Genomic DNA, 10,057 nt, shown 5'->3' on the forward strand with positions numbered 1-10,057 from the left:
CTTCAGACCTGGAATGTAGTACACACTATATTACCCTGTAGTCTGTTGTAACCTCAGTACAAAAATAAGGCCACAAGATTCATTTATGGACAACAGTTCCCAGTTTCCTGCTTCACTGTCGTTATAAAAGTTTGCATGAAGTGCGGCTGTCTATAGATGAAAATCTGGGTGAAAGAATAAAAAAATTTAATTAAAAATATTGCACTGCACCTATAGCTTTAGGCCTCGCTAGTATTGCAGAACAGCTGTAGATGGCTTGATCTGGGAATGATCTGTATAAAACTCGAGGTAGAGCCACCTGCTAATGCATAAGCTGGCGCGGTTGTGGCCTTTTCTGCCCGCATGGTTCCAGGTGGCACCGCTGAAGCGGCCGTCATACAGGCACAGCTGGGTCTGTGCGGACATTCGTGTGGCCAGGTTATCAGGTACATACTTCCTCTGGTTTTCTGCCGTCGCTTCCGTCTCCCCTCATCCCCAGGGGCCGCAAGGCGCTGCAGCTGTCAGGGCTCCCGTGTGGTTTCCATGGCATGACGACACGATTGCACAGGGCAGCTCGGTTAGCAGAAGAGCACCTGCCGCACTCATGTCAGTGATTTTTTTATCTGAAAGAGGAAATATTCTCCTGACCATATCAGTAAGTCGCTGCTGGGATCACTTACTGCTTTGCTAAAGAGATTTTTTTTTTTGTGTGAACTGAAATATTTATGTTCCTTCTTGTGGAGCAAGTACATTTCCAGTACATTTGAAAGATGTTTTTATAGAACTGCTATTTTGATAAACAGTAACTCTTAGGTCAGCTTTGAGCAACCAGCGATGACTGGTCACCCCGCCCAGGTTTAAACAAGTAATGACTCACAGTAATTAATCTGTCTGGTTACTTAATCAGTTAACACCTTCAGTAAGTTTCCCAGTATTGCAGCCAGCTGTGTAGCAAATTGTTCCCTATGATGACTGAAAATAAGGAGCGTTATTCCATCCAGATTGAGGAGACTGGAGCCTCACCCTGGAGCCAGGCCTGGGGCGGGAGCTCGAAGGCGAGCGCCTGGTGGCCGGCCCTCCATCCATGGGGCTTGGCTGGACATATCCCAAGCGGGCCACCACCTGCAAGGAGAGCCGTGGAGGTCGGGTACAATGTAGATGAGGTGGCAGTCAAAGGCAGGAGCCTTGATGAACCAATTGTCAGCTACCGAAACTGACTCTTAACACATGGAGCGTAACCTCTCTGGTGGGAAAAGAGCCCGAGTTGGTGCAGGAGGTAAAGAGATACTCACTAGAAATATTGGGTTTCACCTCAACGCATGGTTCAGACTCTGGAACTAAATTCCTGGAGAGGGGCTGGACTCTGTTACACTCTGGAGGTGACCATGGGGAGGGGCACTGGGCTGGGTTGGGTTTGCTTATAGCCCCCCCAGTTTGGACCCAGTATGCTGGAGGAAGATGGTTGTCTCCCTTCGACTTTGAGTCTGGGGAAGGGCTCTGACTGTTGTCTGTGCATAAACGCCAAATACCAGCCCAGAGTACTGAGTCTTTTTAGAGACCTCCTTTGTTCTGCTGGGGGACTTTAATGCTCATGTGGGTAATGACAGTGAAACCTGGAAGGGTGTGATTGGCTGGAATGGCCTGCCAGATCAATTATTAGACGTCTGTCCATAACTAACACAACATGTTTGAACATAAGGGTGTTCATAAGTGCCCAGAGTGTAGGCCGCAGTTCGATGATCAATTTTGTAATCGTATCGTCGGATCTGAGTCCGCATGTTTTGGACACTCGGATGAAGAAAGGAACTGAGCTGTTAAGCGATCGCCACCTGGTGGCGAGTTGGATCTGGTGGCGGGGGATGATGCCAGACAGACCTGGTAGACCAAAATGTATAGTGACGTTGTGCTGGGATCACCTGGCGGAGGGCCCTGTTCAGGAGATCTTTAACTCACACTTCTGTCTGAGCTTCTCAGGAGACATTGAGCCTGAATGGACCATGTTCCAGGACTCCATTGCTGAGGTGCCATTTCAGAGCTATGGCTGTGAGTTTATCAGTGCCTGTCGGGCAATCCCCGAACCCGGTGGTGCCCCAAAAGTAAAGAAATAATGAATTATTATTGAAAACAACTATTCATGAATTATATTGTGATAATTATCGATACCGACTGATATGAAAAAATGTATCGCAATACCATTTTGGGGTATATTGTCAAGCCTTTGTGATGCCTGCATAACGAGAACATACTACCTCATTTTATTGTGACCGTGCACAGTGACACCAGTCATTGCCTTTGGGGGGGCCGTGTGAGGCTTAGTGGGCTAAGCCACTATGCCTGCGAGTGGAAGGTCACCAGTTCAATCCCAGGGACATCTGTGGGCCCTTGAGCAAAGTCCTTAACCTGCAATTGCTTCATCCTGGGTATGACGTTAATCTACATCCCGCCCTATAAGGAGGTCCTCCAACTTTCAGGGGAAAAACGTGGGGGTTGGTGGCATTATTGGCACTCCCACTACCTGAAAAAAAATATTACTGGTTAATAATTTAGATGGAATATTATTACGTGCAATAACACTTACTATACATATACCAGAAGGGAAAGAAAATTGAGGTTTTATTACAGATTTCATGACCTTTAACAGACGCAGAGTAACTGAGTGGGTAGCGCCATTGCCAATCCCCCCCCCCCCCAAACTCCAGGGGTGGGGGGTTGAATCCTGATGCCTCTCTCTATTTGTGTGGGAGGTTTGCACATTCTTCCTGTGTGATGTGGCTTTTATATTGCTCCTCTGGTTTCCTCCTGCAGCCAGTTTACTTAGTGTCTCTTAATTCCTCTAAGTGTGTGAGATGGGCTAACATGCCACCCACACTGTTCCATTGTGCCCTTTGCTGAGCTCCTGACCCCTGTGACTCTGGGCTGCATACACAGAAAGAAGCTGGCAAATCACATCTACCACACATTACTTGCTGCATATTGACTGGCTAACAGGGGTGTCACACAAGGTAATATTCTGAGGGGCTCTATTTACAATGTGTGGCATAAATCACATGAAATAATGATGAAATTCGCTGAAATTTAACATACGCAAAGACTTTGGGAAGATTATGTAAAAAATTTACTAAATCAATTTCTATGACTTAGTAGTCTCCTGTCACGCCTGAGAGTCAGGACCTGCAAAGGACCCAGATGCAGGAGACCAGGGAGTTTATTATGGATCTTCAGAACAAACAAATCCAAAAAGACAGACAGGAACCGGGGGTCGGAGCGAGACTTAGCCGAAGGTTGAGAGCTGGTTGAGTCACAAGCAGGCACGAGACCAGGAACAGAACATCAGGAGACATGGAGGGAGTGAGGCAGGAACGGGCGAAGCAGGCAGGGCAGGGAAGGAAGGTCAGGCGAGGCAGGACAGGTCAGGCAAGGCAGGACAGGTCAGGCAAGGCAGGACAGGTCAGGAGAAGCTGGTCAGGCGAGGCAGGACAGGTCAGGCGAGGCAGGCAGGGCAGGCAAGGCAGGACAGGTCAGGTCAGGCGAGGCAGGCAGGGCAGGGAAGGCAGGTCAGGTGAGGCAGGCAGGGAAGGAAGGTCAGGCAAGGCAGGACAGGTCAGGAGAGGCAGGCAGGGCAGGGAAGGCAGGTCAGGTGAGGCAGGCAGGGCAGGCAAGGCAGGACAGGTCAGGTGAGGCGAGGCAGGCAGGGCAGGGAAGGAAGGTCAGGTGAGGCAGGACAGGTCAGATCAGGAGAAGCAGGCAGGGCAGGGAAGGCAGGGAAGGAAGGTCAGATGAGGCAGGCAGGTTGGGCGAGGAAAGCAGGTCAGGAGAGGCAAGTCAGGTCAGGAGAGGCAGGTCAGGCGAGGCAGGACAGACAAGGCAGGCAGGTCGGACCTGAGCTTCAATGGGCATGACAATTGGCAAATGTTGATGGCAAACTAATAAGGTCGAGGTGGCATAGCGGGCAAGTACATTTAAGACTTTCAGATGAATTTATATAAATATTGTGTATGTGCGTCTGTGTGCGTGTGTGTGTGTGTATTACTTGGAATAATATTTAATATTATATATTTATATCCTTATTGCACAGTTACCCTGTAGAAAGGACATTTAATGGTAGGCATGTGGGCCATGTTACACACACGCTTGTCTGCATGTGGCCACCCTTCCATGCTGAGATTACAGTTATGAATCTTGAGTTTGATGTCTGCTGGATAATGTGTTAGGTGAGACTGTTGGATGCTTAACCAACTATCAATCACTACAGATGAACATTATCTACAGCTCAAGGCTATACAGAATAACGTGGATATCCATCCATCCATCCTTCCTTCCCGGTTGGGGTCACAGTGAGTCCTGCAGCCTCTCACAGCCAGTCAAGTGCCAATTACAGTTACATTTCAATAATACGGTACCTGAATTCAGGGTGACAATTTACTGGAGGGGGCACAGATAATATAGCATTATGCTATTACTTGTGTATTAATTAACCACAAACTAAGTGTTAGTTACGAACTGAGGTCATGTTTGTTCGTTAATGAATTGCCACATGTTTTATCTCAAGAAAATACTGTATTTGTTAGTATATCTGGTAGTTCTGTAAACCCTTGTAAACTAAAGAAGGAAAAACTACAGGAACAAATGCTGAGTAACATGTGTAAAATACTGATCTCATGTTTGTTCATCATTAATGAATCACGTATCTTTCATCTTATGCAGCAACTATATTTTTCCTGATTTGTACTTGTGATTTGTACTTCAGTAGTAACGGAGTTGCTGAAATCTGTCCCCTGAAATAGAGTTAGCGAAATCAGAAAATGTACTGAAACATGCAAAGTTTGGGTGCAAAACTTGTTTTGATGTCATTTTGTAAGCTTCATAACACTTAGATATGACAGCTTGAGTGGAAGGTTCTGGCAGGGAAATGCTGCAAACCTTGCAGCCTGCTAATGTATGTCTGCACAGTTCTTGCTCGCTGCTAATTAACTTTTTATTCATTTCCTGACCACAGCAGCAAAATGGCAAAGGAAACTGGTATAAATATACAGCAGGGGCGTGCGGTGTGGTGTTGGGTGAGTCTGCCGTGTGCGTCCGCTTCCTCCACATTACTGCAACCCCGTGTATCTCCCCTCATCCGGGGGGGTTTGCGGAATTGGAGCTCCGATGCTCTCATGTGCTTTTCGAACTGACGATGCCCTGCAGGACAACAACGATCGTCTCGTTCTTGAGACTTTTTTTTTAAGCTGTCAATCTGCTTGGTTCTTTACCTGTTTATTTGTTGAGGAAGATATTCAGTATGCATATGCATACATAGTTTCTCTAGCAAAGGATTTATATAAAATACAATTTATCTGAGTCCAGTGGCATCACTTTCTTCTGGTTGTAACAGACATTCCAGTTTCTCTTAAATTCATTAATTGACATTAAATTTAAGATATATTGGGATTTATTATGTGCTGCAAGGGGACCTTGTCTGGTGTTTTTGAGTGATTTATGCTGTTTACAGGCTCTGGGCTGTGGTATGAACCTTGCAGTCTGCATTTACAGGTCTAGACTCCAAATCTGTCATGTTCAGACAAATGAAGGATGCAGAGGTACACTCTCATATGGTTATCACCTTAGAGATAATCACCTCAGAAACAGGACAATTGATCATTTACGCATTTTGACGGTTAACAGCCGCAGTATAAAGACAAAAAAACATTTGGTGACAGGATGCTTCATGGTTTATTTAATTAATCACCAGTTTAGAAACTGCACAAAACCACTGGAAAATTGAGCAAGCTGAACTTTATTAGAAAATGATTTAATACAGTTACTGTAACCATTTTGATCTGTAGTAATAGTTTATCACACCTATATTTAGCAATGTATCTATTGTGAACAAAAATCATTAATCACAAATATTAATATAAAACAGTTTCAAATACAAAAATACAGACTCTCCATGTAATTACATTAAATCTGAGTGAAAATTATAAAAGACAACTGAATAAGTAAGTTACATGCTACATATTTTTGAAATGTTGTATTTTTCAACATTTTAATGCATGAATGTTTTTATCACCGTGTCGAGGCATGACCCTGTCTGCTGTACTTACTCTCTGTAGTGCAGCAATGGGCGATCACGAATGAACAGGCCGATCTCCATGTTCTTTTGGAAAAACCAGATCTCCTCTGAGCGATGCGAAGGCACCAACCTTCACCCTTAAGCTCTCGTGCATTTATGCCATTTTCAGCTCTCAGAAAAAACACCCCCCCCCCCCCCCCCCCCCCCCCACGAGCAACCACACAGAGGGACCACAGGAAAACATTAAACGAGTACAATCACAAAATAATGGACACCATTCACCTTTCCTCCATATATGCACTAAGAGTGGCAGTGAGTTTAGGTGAGACCCCCCCCTCATAGCAGAGGGCTGTGATAGCGAGGACTGAAATGGCGATTCCCCTCCTCTGCTGGGTCCCCTCCCACTCATCTTCACTTCTGAATTTGTCTCAGCAAGTCTTACTATTTTGAAATTTTGAACAATATTTATCCATTCTCCTTTTGAGCAGCTTATTATAAGTAATCTTGATTTTTTTTCCTGATGAAATTATAGCAACATATTATGGAGATATCGCGAACAGCTGAAAACAGCTCAACAAATATTAGATTTGTCCATGACATGCATTTGTCCATGACTCTGACTATATATTCATCTAGATTAGCAAGTAAGTGTTTTAAGTTCTTAATGAGAAACTTTCACTACCTGAGTGAAACAAAACACAAATGACTCTGATACACAAATGAATTCTGTAGTGAAATATCTGTTTATTAGAATAAGTAACGTAAATTTTACAAAATTTTATGAAACATTAATGAAAAACAAGGAAAACAAAATCCTGTGACTGATATGCGACTCTTGAATGGATAGAGACCAAAATTAGAAACTACTAATTAGTAGGTTTCATCTCTACACTAATATACTGTTTTCCATATAAAGGCTTTGTGAGCTTGGAGTCTATCCCAGGAATCTCACAGGCAGGATTCAAAGAATCAGCCATGGAGACCTGAGGCCAGTGATCTGCCTCCAGGATCATCATTCTTACTCAGCTTAGGCAGACGTGCACCATTTATACACTTAGATTTCACACATTGATGCAAATACGAGATTATCAGTCAAACTAGTACCAGTTTAGAAGTATGAAGTTAAAGGTAAGAAGTTGCCATATAAAACTCTGTGAATGTGAGTCCCTAAGGGATGTAGGAACTACAAGACTCTTCCCCCACATCATCATAGTCAGTCTGGTGAGGTGTGAAGGGGGGGTCTCTCTGGAACAGGGTGGTCTCACCTACAGGCACACAGCAGAAGATTACAGGAGTTAATAGAAGCCATACAGAGTGTCTGACAATGTGAATTTGCAGGCAATTAATTACTGAAGAAATACAGACAGGATATCATACCTGGCATATCAAACGGCTCCCTTTGTTATATAAATGACTGTATACTCATAAGGTCCCTGTGGTCTGTATGCAGCAGAATCACAATGATAAAGCTAAGGAATCGCATCTAAGAAAGCCCCAGAACTCCCATCCAAAACATGCTGTTTATCTTTAATTGTGTTTTACATCACAGGAGAGTCTGTGATGAACAGAGTGAACCAGAGGTTCCTATCATCAGCACTGTTCGGTATGTTCCAGATACACACAGGGTTTGACTACGTCATGAAGTAGCATAGAAATATTAAGAGAAACAAATGATCTAGAAAGCACTCAGAGACTAGCTTTGACTGAGACACTGCTGTCTCTCTTCTTTTTCGTTTGTGCGGAGAAGCTCACCGGGGAAAATATCTGCATCCTGTTCTATACCTTCAACATCATCATAGTCCTCTGGTGTGACATCTGTCTCCATAAACCCTGAACCAGGAACAAAGAATTCAAGGTAAAATTATTGTATTTGAAACTGACTGTTTAATTATAAACCAGTAACAAAATGTACCACCTACATATCATTAAAACAATATATAAGCCCCAATGAATGAAAAATATACAAAAGTAGTGAGTGCTAATTTGGGAATAACAGTATGAACCTGGGAAGGTTATTTCCTCCTTGTTGCCCACATCATCATATGCACAGGGCAGATCCTCAGAAAAGACACTTCCTGTAAAGGAGAGAGTCATTCAGGTCTGACCTCACAGAGATGCTACCTGTGAGGTTGGTGTAACTGATGCTCACGCCCAGGAAGGATAACATACAATCCATCACCATTATGCTCTTACTCCACATCTTTATCTGCCAGAAAGCTTCACTACACGTGGTACAATAAATCATTCATTCTTCCTGAGTGCGAGGAGGACAATGAGATGATCTTACCTTTATGGATCAGGTTGTACTCCACCTCCTCATAGATGGGCTCCTGCGGACTGGGGAGCGACCCCATGTACATAGCTATGAGAGTGGACACACAGAGACAGTGGCTGTGAGCTCTGAGAGAAAGGACTGCTCTCCTTCGCTTCAAATATTGGTGCCATTTCTGGGCCGTTTCAAAGATCCATGGTTGTTATACACAGAAAATGGAAATTACTGCTATTTTAGTTATTTTTGCAAATATATTAGTGAATACTACTGACTGGCTTTAAAATCAGTCTGAGATTCTGACTAGTTAATATGCTAAAGTAAGTCAAATGAGCGCATGTAGACTGTGTAGAATCCCAGCCATGTCCCTGTCTACCTCTTTTCAGCTCTCGGTTCTGGTACAGCTGATTAACAAGGACAGCCAACAGCAGGAAGAGAAGAGCTCCGAGGACAAGGAAGACCACAAACGGGACGGACAAGACTTGTCGAGAGGGAGCGGCAGGTACAACTGAGGGAGGGAGACAGAGGTTTGTGCTAAAATTATTTCTGATATAGAATAGTGATCTATTTATAGCTATGTAGTCAATACAAACAATACTGGCATTCAAAAGCTTTTACTTTGAATATACATTCAGCTAGTAAAGCTATGTAGCTATTAAGCCTATGTTATGCATGAGATTGGAACTACAATATACTAGTGAATAAGAACATTTTTAAACATTGCTTACTGTTAATGCATATAAATGTTTCTGCATATTCTGATACTTTGGCTTGGAGTATGCATGTTATTTACGGGCATTTGAGGTGATATTTAAACATTTCCCAGTCATGGTGCTGTTGTGAATATCAGCAGCATTTTAATAAATAAACCTCTATTGTCCTTTGATTTGTTTAAAAGCATCACTGTCCCATGCAGTTTCATTTCAAGCAAATAAAATACCTGGTTTCTTGGATGTCATGGTGGGTGACTTGGTATCTGAAATACAAGCACAAAAATAATTACTTATTTCATACAATGTTCACTAAATGGACAAAAGTATTGGGACACACCTCTTACTCATTGTATTCTGGTGTTTCCTTCAGACACATTGCCACAGATGTATATAATTAAGCACCCAGCCACACAGTCAGTTTTACAAACATTTATGAAAGAATGTGTCATTCTGAAGTGCTCAGTGAATTCAAGTGTGGCACTGTCATATGATGCCACCTTCACAATAAGTGGAGTGGCGTAAAGCACACCGGCACTGGACTTTGGAGCAGTGGAAACGCGTTTGAACGAATCACTCTTCACTGTCTGGCAGATGAGGCTGGGTTTGGCAGATGCCAGGAAAATGGTACCTGCCTGACTGCATTGTGCCAAGTGTAAAGTTTAGTGGAGGAGGGATTATGGTGTGAGGATGTTTTACAGGGGTTGGGCTAGACCTCTTAGTTCCAGTGAAGGGAATTCTTAATGTATCAGCATACCAAGACATTTTGGGCAATTCTATGTTTGAGGAAGGCCCTCATCTGTTTCAGCATGACTGTGCCACAGTGCACAAAGCAAGGTCCATAAAGACATGGATGGAGGAGTTTGGTGTGGACTTGACTGGCCCACACAGAGCCCTGACCTCAATCCCATCTAACTAGAATGGAGAGAGAGAGCCAGGCCAGCATCAGTGCCTGACCTCACAAATGCTCTTCTGGATGAACGGGCAAAAATTCCCACAGACACACTCCATGGGGAAAGCCTTCCCAGAAGAGTAGCAGCTGTT

This window comes from Brienomyrus brachyistius, chromosome 3 (assembly GCF_023856365.1).
Source record: "Brienomyrus brachyistius isolate T26 chromosome 3, BBRACH_0.4, whole genome shotgun sequence".
In the NCBI taxonomy this organism is placed as follows: Eukaryota; Metazoa; Chordata; class Actinopteri; order Osteoglossiformes; family Mormyridae; genus Brienomyrus; species Brienomyrus brachyistius.